This window comes from Panthera leo, chromosome A3, assembly GCF_018350215.1.
Source record: "Panthera leo isolate Ple1 chromosome A3, P.leo_Ple1_pat1.1, whole genome shotgun sequence".
Classification (NCBI taxonomy): domain Eukaryota; kingdom Metazoa; phylum Chordata; class Mammalia; order Carnivora; family Felidae; genus Panthera; species Panthera leo.
The window spans coordinates 15258275-15270813 of NC_056681.1; the positions used below are offsets into that span (position 1 = coordinate 15258275).

General features: G+C 44.9%; 1 long non-coding RNA gene across 1 annotated transcript in view; it reads right to left on the reverse strand.

Moving 5' to 3' along the window:
- LOC122215484 overlaps nucleotides 1–11252 on the reverse strand; it is a 30972-nt gene extending 19720 nt beyond the window's left edge. Inside the window, exon 1 of the long non-coding RNA XR_006200393.1 lies at nucleotides 11134–11252. This is a non-coding gene — a long non-coding RNA (uncharacterized LOC122215484). The remainder of the gene's footprint in view (nucleotides 1–11133) is intronic.
- Nucleotides 11253–12539: the final 1287 nt, after the last annotated feature.

The following is a 12539-nucleotide window of genomic DNA, read 5'->3' on the forward strand; positions in this document are numbered from 1 at the left end:
TTATTCTCATTCACAATAGATTTCACTGCGGGTGGTTGGCGAACACCCCCATGCCATGCATGATTCAAGCACCATACATCTTTCTATCTATAGCTCCATCATCTCGCAGAGCCTCCTCTGCATCCAGCCAACAGATGGGAGAAGGTTGCGTGGAAGCTCCTGCAGAAGGTTTTTAAGAGCCAGGCCTAGAAGTGGAGCTCTGCTCCATCCACATGCTATTTGCCATAATGTGGTCATGCGGTCCCTTATTTGCAAAGGAGACTGGGAAATATAGTCTCGCTGTATGCCCAAGGAGAACAGAAAGCAGGAGTTGGTGAACACAGGGTGGTCTCCGACCTGTCTACTTAGGCAAAGCCAAACTCCTCAAGCAAGACCCAAGACCTTGGCCTCCACATCACTGCAAAATGGAACAAGCGCCCCCTGGAAAGCTGGTGGCTCCTCTCATTAGAGAAGGTGGTCCTGCCCTCAAGGCGGGCACTCAGCTTCCAGAATCGTCCCTCCTTCTGCCTCCTTACATCCTCTTATTCCTGCCTGTTGTGTCTGCATGGTAGTTTTACGTGGGTAATATGAGTCATATCCTGACATGTCTGGTAATGCCAGGCAGGCTTCCGGCCCATAGTGTTCCCTTAGATTAAATTCGAATATAATATGTGTCATATTATATTCTGCCATTAGTATCTTGAAGACCATTTTAATGTTTATTTATTTATTTCAGGGTCGGAGAGGGACAGAGAGAGAGAGAGAGAGAGAGAGGGAGACAATTCCAAGCAGGCTCCCCATTGCCAGCAAAGAGCCCAAGGCAGGGCTCGATCTCACGAACCACAAACTCATGACCTGAGCCAAATCAAGAGTCGGACGCTTAAACGACTGAGCCATCCAAGCTCCCCTTGAAGATCGTTTGGAGATATAACTTCCCTTGGATGAGGGGATTATAAAGTCCCTAGGATGTATTCATATCTGTGCCTCTTCCTGATCCAGAGGACAGTATATATTCATTTAGAGGGGCTGAGTCAGCAGATCACACTTATCAGCGGTGGAGCCCAAGGAAAGGTTCCACGATGTGATACAGCAAAGACCGAGGCCAGCGAGGATTAAGGCCTAACAGAACGCTGGTTAGTGCCTTAGAGCTCAGAGTAAGGAAGAGGCACAAGGACTCAGCGGCCCAGGCAAACATCCTTCAGGAGTGGGGCTTCGTCTTGACGTGCAGGGATAAGGGTGACCTGAAGCTCGATTGAGTCAAAGTGGTTATTCCTTCAGGACAAAAGAAGTCAAGAAAAACAAGAGGTTAGGGACACCCAACAGAAGGATGAGGGAAGGAAGAAGGTATTGTCCTCTTGGGTATCCAGGATAGTATAGGGAGAAAAAGCGCCTTTTCCTCTCCCCTTCTGGGTTCTTGTCTGAGACCCCCCACAACCCCCCCGCCACTGCAATCAAAGACAGATTAGCAGGAGAAAAACAAACTGAAGTTTCCCAACACGTATACCTCCAGTATACCTGGGAGAGACCAGGAAAACTTAGGGCCCCAAGTGGCCCAAGCCATCCCCTCCAATGACATCTTCAGCTGAAGACAAAAGATGTGGAAAGGAAAGGGAAGGCCCGTTATGCGAAGTCACCAGGAAAGGCACAGTGGACAAAGGCATGGTCGTTATGCAGATTTCTGCTGCAGGCTCCCTTGATAAAGACTTTCTAGGGGCTGAAAGTCATCCTTCTCTTCCACATCCAGAGAGGAGGACAGGCTTACAAATGGAGACTTCCCTCATGCGTGTAAATGTCTCTTCTGAAGGGGAGACATTTTTGCCAACTGAAAGATCTGCCTCTATGGCATATTCATGATTTTAAACTGGTTCTTTTTAAGAAACAGCAGACACAGGTGAAGCTCTGAAAACTGAATAGAAGTTACCTTTTTGCAAGAGATTGCTTAATGCAATCCTGAGTCGTGGAGAGGCGGAAGGGAGAGAAGATGTGTTGCCCCAGGCGAGCAGTTGCTTACATTTGGAGCTTTGGCTTTCATCTCCTATTTTCCTCCCTTTGACTACTGGAAGGGATTTCATTCAGTTCATCTGGGGCATTCCAAAAAGGAAATCCTTTTAAGAGGGACAGTTAGCTCCTTGACAGTCAGAATACCAGAACTGTATACTTTTTGTCACCTTTTCCTCTTTCTACTTGGGACAGAATGGGAGCACATCGGGCGGTACAAGGGTAGAGCCAAAGAATGCACCCGCGGCTGAAGCCACTCGTCCTAAGCCTCCTGGAAGTGGCAGCTTTTCCTCCGTGGAAACTCCGAAAGTCTTCAGCCTCTGCACCAGCATGCTGTGCTCCAGGGCCATACACAGCAGCACTGGGGACTTCTCTTCACCAGCACGGTGGCACTTCAGTTCCTCCAAGATCAGAGCACCCAGTTCCTAGATCCGACCCCTCCCTCTTTCTTAACGACCTCATTTTGGTAACCTACAACTCACCAGGCTTCCTGAGAGAGCACGTGAGAAATAAAAAAGATAGAGACTTCTTAAGCCACCATTCTCCATTAATATGCACTTCGGCTGGTGTTTCAGTTCGGATTCGTTTCGAATGCATGATGACAGCAACAACAAAGAAAATAGCGGCTTAAAGTAGGACGGGTCAATATTTGTTCATGTGGAAGACTGAGGATTAGGTGTCCCGAACCAGTGTAGGGACACCACAAACCATAGAAGATCCAGGCCGCTTCACCTCTTTGCTCCATTGTCCTTGACATGAAGTTTCCACTTCCAAGATCACCTCACGACCCACAAGGACTAAGCAAGATATGAAACACCCCTCTCCCCCAAGAATAAAATTCAGACAGTTACTTCAAATGTCAAATCCAAGTAAGAACATTCGAACCATAGCCAAACTAGAGGAAAATGGAACGCTGTATTGCTCAAAACTGGACGAGGAAAGACTTTGTGGCCTTAATAATAAAATGGTGCTGTGGTGCAGCATTTTAAAAAATATTAACCAAGTCGCAATTTTTCTTCCTCTGCAGTTCCTTGTTTTTCCATCAAGCCCTTTGACCATGAAACCAGAACATGCAGGTGCGGTTTGCTTCCCCAGGGAAAAGAGGTCACAAAATTAACCAGCAAGTACAGAGTCACGCTCAGGAATCTGAGGGCTGGAGTATTCTGAAAGCCATTACTGGTCATTGAGAGAGAAAAGTTGTTTCTCCGAGTTTGTCTTGTGTTTGGGATGACAAAGCTTCTGCTTTGGCTCTCACGAGTGTGGAGTTCATTCCACAACCTCAGAATTAGGAATAAAGGTAAATATGTAAGAAGGGCTCTCGTCCACTGCGAACGTATAAACACTTGGAGGGCAAGGTGAGCGCTGGAGGAGTGGGTTAGGATAGAAACAGAAACATCCAGATAGGCTGGATATCCCAACACAAAATTGGGCCTGCCGGTTAAACAGGGTATTTGAATATGAATATCTGTTTCCCGTTGCTGCTGTAATAAGTCATCACGAATTTAGGGGCTTAAACCACACAAATCATTACCTTACAGCTCTGTAGGTCGCAAGGGCCCCACGGGTCTCTTCCAATGACAATCGAGATGTCAGCAGGGCAGTGCTCCTTTTTGCGTTTCCTCTCTAGACGGAAGGACCCATGTCTGCGTTCGTTCAGATTGTCGGCAGAATTCAGGTCCTTGAAGTTATGAGCCTGAGGTCTCCATTCCCTTGCCAGCTGTCAGCTGAGGGCTGTTTTCAGCCTCTAGAGGCCACTCACATTCCGTGGCGTGGGCCGCGTTCTTCCATCTGCAGAGCCAGCAAAGGCCAACTGGGTCCTCATGCTTCGCGTCTCACCTCGTTCTGTGGGTCTCTAGCCCACTGCAGTCAGGAAACATCCGTGCTTTCGTCCACTCATGGTCACACTGGACCCACCAGCCTCCCCATCTCAAGGTCACTACCCTTCATCTCATTTGCAAAGCCCCTTCACCGCTCCAGGTCAGCTAGTTCCGGTTCTTGGAACTAAGACGCAGGCATATTTAGAGGGACCTTTATCCTTTTTCTCTCTGCTTACACTTAAAACCTCACTAGAATGACATAAAAGAAAAAACTCACCCTAATATGCAAGGTTGAAGAGAATAGGAGAGGAAATGGGGAATAAGCATTTTCAAGAAATTGAAAGCTGGAAAGCCACGGCTTAACTAGTAAGTATCTTAATTCATTAGAAAAGATAAACCCAAACTGCCTGGCGGATTTGTATGGATTCCTGAGAATTTGGGCGGGGCTGGGTGAGGAATGTAAATAGAGCTGGTTTAGCCAAAGAACCCAAAAGAGAACTGAAGCCATTTTGCCAGCATTCAAAAATATCATGCCATGCTCCGGTGACTCACCTAGCTTTCTAGAGCCTACAAAGCTTTCATAATTTATTTTCTTGTGCACAGAAGAATCATGTGGTCTCTTATGTGCTCACCATCCTCAAGTGCTGAACACTTAGCAACTTTTCTCCTAATACGGTGGGCTTTTCCAGTCCCCCTTGGCTCATGCCAACCTCATTCATAAGGTTTAATTTGTGTAGAAGATGTCTTCACTTAGTAATGTGCGGAAGATGAGTCGATAATGCACAATATGTGTAAATAATGTGAGCGTGGAACAAGCAGAAGTGTGCCGCAGGGACTGTATATGCTTCCTCTTGCCTGGGTTCACGGAGGACATTTCAACGTTCTTGCAAGCACAATTCCTTAGAGGATTTTTTTTAAAAAATCTGGATGGATGTGATGCAGGTAAAGTCAAACTGTGACTTTTAACCTCTCCAATGTGTCCACACTTGGATTGCTTTTTCTCTCCAACAGTGTGATGGGACATCTCTGTTTCACGCCTGGATTTCCACAAAGCTTGTCATGTGTGGGTGATGGTCTAAATGAGGCTTCTCCCCTGGCTCCTGGACTGTGGCTGAGGAGGGAATACAGCCAGTCCACAGGCCACTTCAGAGTCCCCGGTAACAAGACTGAGTTACCTATGGCCTATGACCCAACGCGTGGGGGATACTCCTCCCAGGTCCCCTGGTGCAAGGAGCTGGATCCTGAAGCTTCCACAGGGGTACTTTTGTGTGTGGGTGGATGCCAAATTGTCGTAGAGGGAGGATTCAAGCAGGGGGCTCTTATTCAGCCATCTTGCTGCTCTCACTCCCCAAAATCACTGTAATGGAATTGAGTGATAGAAAGTTAGTGCATCTACAAAAATTGTGAATTAATTATGCTTTAAATAGGAAATATGCTGGTATCATTAGGACCTAATTCTTATGAAAGACAGGAAATATTCGGGAAATTCAGGCTTAGGAAAAGTTGTTCCACTTCAAATTTTGTGATCAATTTATAAGTCTGGAGATTAAAAAAATTTTTTTACTAATATTTACTGATTTGTTTTTGTTGTAATTTTTATGGAGGGGGGTGGGGGAGGGGGAGGGAGAGAGAGATGATATTAAGTGGCTCCATGCCCAGGGTGGGGACTGACTCCCAGCTCAGTCCCACAACCCTGAGATCATGACCTGAGCTGAAATCATGAGTGGGACGCTTAACCAACTGAGCCTCCAAGGCATTTCCATGTGCTTATGTTCTTAAATGGCTTTTTTTCCCCAGTCCTTTTATTTATTTATTTTTTAAATATGAAATTTATTGTCAAATTGGTTTCCATACAACACCCCAGTGATCATCCCAACAGGTGCCCTCCTCAGTGCCCATCACCCACCCTCCCCTCCCTCCCACCCCCCATCAACCCTCAGTTTGTTCTCAATTTTTAAGAGTCTCTTATGTTTTGGCTCCCTCCCTCTCTAGCCTCTTTTTTTTTTTTTCCTTCCCCTCCCCCATGGTCTTCTAAGTTTCTCAGGATCCACATAAGAGTGAAAACATATGATATCTGTCTTTCTCTGTATGACTTATTTCACTTAGCATAACACTCTCCAGTTCCATCCACGTTGCTACAAAAGGCCAGATTTCATTCTTTCTCGTTGCCACATAGTTTAAATGGCTTTTAAAATGCAGTGAAATACTAATGCAAGAAATATGTATGATTTTTTTTATTGAGAGATAAACTCTAAAGCTATCTGTCATGATAAGCTAGATGACTATTATCTATCTAGCTAATAGATAGCTGATCATATCTTAATACTTTTCTTTGTACTTTGCACTGTTTTTCAAATTTTAAAATAAATGATAATGCTATGAAGAATTCATTTCTGCAATGAGAGGAGGAGAAAGCATAAGGAGAAGGCAAGTAGCTCAGGAGACACCCGTGCCCAGCCAAGGAATGGTGCGTGGAGGAGAGGAGGCAGAACCAGAGGGGGCAGTGAGAGACCAGTCACGTGTTTTCCACTCCACACCCCAAAGCCCTTCGCTACCCCCAGCAGGACCTGGTGAAATCCTGGGTCTCCTGCCAGGCTCACACTCAGACATCCCGAGTTCACATCGTGAAGGGGTTTTTCTCCAGATGTTCACACTGTATTGTGTGGTGATCATCATGTCAGTGGCAGGAACACTGAGAGAAAAATCTGAGACTCAGTCTCCTTATTCAGGTAGGTATTCTGGTTGAGCTTCAAAACGAAGAAGGGGTATAAAACAAAAGGAACAAAGGGACTGGCTGGCATCTATAAAAGCATTGGTTCCTTTTTAAAGCCAGGATACGAGGAAAGTTGAATGTGCACTTCTCAAGTTTGAGGGTCTCCTGATGTTACAAGTAATGATGTGTTTATGTGTGTTGTGGGGACAGTGGTGGCTACGTGGCATTTTTTTTTAAAAGAGGATCTTAGCAGTGGAAACCTCCACAGGTTTCAAAACCCAGGTGGAAGGTGCTTAGACTGAGCCACTAGGAGTTTATGACTCCAGTTAGGAGTTCCAAGCATGAGCACCAAATTGGGAATGGGGTACTAATCATTTCTTGAAATATGCCCTTTGTCAAGGGCATTGGGTATTTTACGTTTATTTATTTTTGGGACAGAGAGAGACAGAGCATGAACGGGGGAGGGACAGAGAGAGAGGGAGACACAGAATCAGAAACAGGCTCCAGGCTCTGAGCCATCAGCCCAGAGCCTGACGCGGGGCTCGAACTCACGGACCGTGAGATCGTGACCTGGCTGAAGTCGGACGCTTAACCGACTGCGCCACCCAGGTGCCCCAAGGGTATTTTAGACCATTGGGCATGTAGAGGAGAAATTAAATGTGTGCTTGACCAAGAGAAGTTTGGAATCACTGGGGTAAAAAATTGAAATCAGCAGAATTGAGGGGGGAGTTGTGGGTCCATAACTGGTGGCAGAGGTTTCTGGGGAGCAGCTAGGTTTGGAGGGCTGTCTCAATGAGACAGGGAAAAGTACAAGACAGTTCTTCCTCTTCTCTGTGATCCATTCCCCCTACCCTGTAAATGAGGGCAAGAGACAAGAGGATCTCTTGGGACTCTTTGTTCTGGGAATTGGGTTGCAGGACTCAGGTCCTGTGATGTTAAGTTGCATGCAGGTGATTTTATGGTTGCTGGATTTGTTAGGGGTGGGAGCTGGATTTTGACTCCAGGAACAAAAAAGCCCACCCAGATCCCTAGACACAGAGAAGAAGAAGAAAAACCAATGGAGTGAGTCCTGTGGCTTTAAAGGGGTGGATAATAGTGAGAAAAAGTGGTCTTCTTGGAGCCACTGCTCATGTGTTCCTTCTCAGTTGTAGTAGAACTGAAACTGAGACACTGCCCGAGGCTTCCCAGTAACTACGGGTGCGGCAGAAGGTGCAAGTATGCCTGGCAATGCGGTGCGGGCTACGAATGCTGCTGCTATTCTCTCTGTGGTCCTATCTGCATGACCGTCAGAAAACATGGTAGGACCTCAGAAGCACCCCTCTCTTGCCGTTTGGTTTTTAAGACCGTGGACTCCCTACTGAGGGGACAGACAGAATATGTCTTCCTAGTCCTGGTACCCAGTCCAACTTGAGGTACCCCCCCCCTTCCTCCCATCCCAAATCCCTGTCCTCCCTCCATTCCAAGTCACTTGCAGGCCCACCTGATTTATCCAAACCCCATAGGTCTGACATTTATGTGTCTTTACTCATTGGGCTTAAAACATCTATAGTGTGCCTGGGTAGCTCATTTGTTTAAACATCTAACTTTTAATCTCATCTCAGGTCTTGATCTCAGGGTCGTGAGTTCAAGACCCACATAGGGCTCTGTGCTGAGCATGAGGCTTGCTTAAAGCAAACAAGCAAACAAAAAACATCTTGAGAGAAGCGTGGTGTGTGAATATCCTAAATCACAGAAAATATGCCTACCACCAGAGTTTGGGAGGATCTGTTATACTTAAAGAAATGTTTTTCACCAGACTGTGTGGCCACTGAATACCTACCCATTCTCTCTTCCAGAGGCTGACACTGAGGACTATACACCCGTCACCACCACCACCACGCCAGCGTTTGCTTTTTCCATGACCACCACCCTGACTGGTTAATAAATGGATACGGGGCATCAGAATAATACTACTTGATGTCCAGTGGGACCATCATCTTGTCCCAGCTGGAAAGGAGGGGGAGGGAGGAAGAGGGGTCCCAGGGCAATTTCTCCTACCTGACAGCCCTCTTCCCTGAACCATTATATTATCAATCTCAATTCCTTGACAAATAAACTGTGGAAGTAATTCAGAAGCTCTGTCTCTTCTTCTATAATCCCAGGACCATTCACTGTCTCCACCTTTCCCTAAGCCCCCAAACCGTGTCTCCCAGTGCATTTCCCTGATTTCTCAACGTTTGGAAGTTTGTTCTTCTTAGCCAAGACTCCTGGACTCTCTTGGTTCACTGACTAACATACCTGGGGAAAACTGCTTATGTGTGGGATGTTCTTATGGTTACAGGAAACACCATCTCTCTGGGTTCCCCATACCTTGGTGCAGCCTTTCTTTTCTTATTTCTGGCCTGTGATTCTAGCAGGTTCCCACAAGTGGCCTCCCTTTTAACTAATCCAGGGAAGTACAATCTTCCTTAAAGGTGGCAGCACCCATGGTCTACAATTGGAAAGAAATGCCATTGACCTCTCCAAGCTGTCCTCTCAGACAATGCCTCTTTTGTTATCATTATTTACTCAGTCACTTGGAATCTGGAGGAATTTTCTCAAATATAAATACTCCTAGAAAGAATAGGCAAGCTTTAGAGGGTTATAGAGCCTGCACTGTGCTCAGGCTGTGGCAAGGGCCACTCCTCATGAGTGCAGGTGTGGCTAACTCTATCTTTTGGCAGATAGTCCAAAGAAGGGTTAAGTCTTATGATCCAAGCAAACAGAAACCAGGATGGGAAAAGGCAAGAAGGGATGAATGAGACAGTGCCTTAAGTTATAAATATAGAGGGGTTGCTACATGTCCGTGTCATGGTATCATTTTTCTGGAAGAAGAGATGCTTGGTCCTTGAGGGATAGAGAGGAATTGGGATAGCTCAGAAGGAAAGTTAGTTTTCCTCCATGATGGAATTAAATACAGACTGGGGGAATAAGAATGAGAACTTGAAGGAAATAAAAGGCTGATATCCTACCTTCTACTATCCCAACACCAACAGATGAAGTTGCAGACAAGGTTGGGTTATCAATTTGGTATTAAGCTCTATGACCCTCGCATATTCTAATTTGCCAACTCTTCCTTTTGGGTCCCTGTTGTTATACCCATAAAACCTGCAGAGCACAAGTATTGTTTGCTAAAATTAACAAAGGAAAACGAACAGGCACAGACAGGTGGCTGAAACTACCATAGTCCACTCAGCAGGTTATTACAAATAGATATGTAGACTTCATTGTCTAAAAGCCCCTGTGCCAATTTCCTGAAATACATACAAGTTAAGGGCCAGAGATATACTTAAATAGGGGTTCTAGTAGGGAATAGGGTTGGGAGGGGTGCTTTGCAGAAAGAGTATTAGCTGAGATGGATGAAGGAGGACAGGTCTGTGGTTTTCTTCTGGACTAGCAGGGGGTGACTGCCTTAGGACAAAACCAGTGAACTGTTTCCTGCTAAGAAATTAGCATAAAAAAGGGGTTGAGAAAAACTCTGGAACCACCAAGCAATAGGACACTCTTAACCTGCAGGTGCATTAAGGAACATGATGAGCTTTTGCTTGTGGGTGTCTCACTTCAAAGCCCAGAGCTAACCTACTCTGAAAGCAGAAGCGGGAGGTGATTTGTATCCAAAATGTTGCTGGACAATCCTCAAGGAATGGTATTTTGCTTTCCTGGAAGGATCTCAAGGTCCCAAGTAAACTGGTCTGCCATTGCCAGAAGCATTATGGACCAAGAGACAATTTGAACATACTTCCCAGTAACTTATAGAATAGGAAGAAAAAACAAAACAAAATACAGCAAACCCAGTAACGATCTAAAAGATTTGAACAACACAAATAATAAGTGACTAATGTCTATCAAAAAGAATTCAGAATTACTGTGGAACATACATTCTTAACAAGAGCAAATGGAACATTTTTTTTTTTTTAATTCTCAACAAATGTCAAGAAATTGAAATCAAACTGACCACGGTGGAATTAAGCTAGAAATAAATAAACTAAAATGGCTAGAAAGATTTTACATATGATTAAAAATTAAGCAAAGCAATTCTGAGGGATCGTGGGTCAAAATGAAATCATGATAGAAAATAGAAAATATTTTGAACCAAAAATGAAAATATGACATTTCAAAACATATGCATACAGAGGGATGTTCACCAAATGACAACATATGAGACCCCAGCCTCTGTCCCACAACAAAGATCAACAATTACACAGGTGTAATTGGGCAAGCTCTGGAGTCCACGTAGAAACTTCAGCAAAATGGAACATACACCTGAGAATAATTGCATACGAAGAGAAGAAAGGGCAGCTACATTCGCCTGCATCATCCCATCCCTGCACGCTCCATGCCAAAGGGAAGTCTCCCATTAAAGTCCCCTCACCATGGAAGGAGAGAGCAGGGTGGGTCAGTGCCCCACCAGCTTTCCGGGGTATCACACAAAGGGTGGGCTTCTGTTTCACCCCACACAGACCAACTAAGCTGAAACATATAGAGACAAGTACTAACAGGAAATAAAAACAGTAGCAGCCACACAGTGGCATTGATTGTGGCAAACAGTGACCTGCTCTAATGTACAGCATGTTGATTATAGTCAATAATAGTGTAGTGCATACTTACAAGCTGCTGAGTCAATCTTACATGTTCATCACAAGCTTTTTGAGTCTATAGGCTTGTGTCTTCCAACATCCTTGGAAATTTCAAGTCATTATTTCCTCAAATGTTTTTTCAGCCTTGTACCGTTCTCTTCTCTTTCCATGACTGTGACAGATGTCAGGACTTTGGTTATTGTCCCTGAGGCTCTGTGTATCTTTTTTAAGTATATTTTTTGTTGCTGTTGTTCAAATTAGATAATTTCCATGGGTCAGTCTTCAAGGTCACTGCTCCTCTTTCTGTCATGTGCATTCTGATAGCAAGCCAATCCAGTGAGTGTTTAATTTCAGTTGTTATGTTCTTACCAAATTTCCTTTTCCTTCTTCTTTATGTCTTCTGTTTCTTTGCCAAGACATTCTATTTTTCCATCAGTTTCAAGGGTGTTCATGATAACTTGCTTCAGAATTGTTATATGGGCACCTGGGTGCTCAGTTGGTTAAGCATCCAACTCCGGCTCAGGTCATGACCTCACAGTTTGTGAGTTCGAGCCCTGTGTCAGGCTCTGTGTTAACAGCTCACAGCCTGGAGCCTGCTTCAGGTTCTGTGTCTCCTTCTCTCTGCCCCTCCCCAGCTCACACTCTGTCTCTCTGTCTCTCTCTCTCTCACAAAAATAAATATTAAAAAAAAAAGAATTGTTATAATAGTTGCTTTAACAACTTTGAAAGATAATTCCAACATGTATTTCATCTCAAAACTGAAGTCTGTTGGTAGCTTTTTGCCATAGGTTGATATTTTGCCATAGGAGTTGATGTTTTCCTTTTCCTTCATAGGCTACATAATTTTGGATTATATCCTGGACATTATGAAACTTACAAGACTCTAGGTCTTGCTTACACCGAATGGAGAAGGTTGATACTGTGTTTTGAAAAGTAGTTTAAATGATTAGGTTCAGGCTGAAAAGTTCAATCTGTCTTGGGTGGGTTGTGTTCCAATGTCAGTTTAGCTTTTCAAAGCCTCTGTTTGCAGTTCATTTGGTGCCTCCTTGCATATGCACCACCAAGTGACTAGTCTGGGACCTAGGTCATGGTGTATCTGTTAGTTCATTTCTCGATGCATGTCAGCATGCACAGCTTGGAGGTGAACCCAGGAATAACCCAGTTGCTTTCTCAACTCCTTCCCTTGGTGATCTCCCCAGTGCCTTCTGTTTCCCCAAGTCTCCAAACAACTTAGGCTTTGTTTACCCTGCATTGCCAGGCCCTTCCGCAACTTCAGCTCCATATCCAGAGCCAAGTGGCGGAGAACAAACCAAAGAGAGAAAAGAGAAACAAGGACAACAGGGGTCCACCGACTCTCTTAGAATTACAGTTGACCCCCTGGATGGCTCGGTCAGTGAAGGGTCCGACTTTGGCTCAGGTCATGATATCATCGCTCTT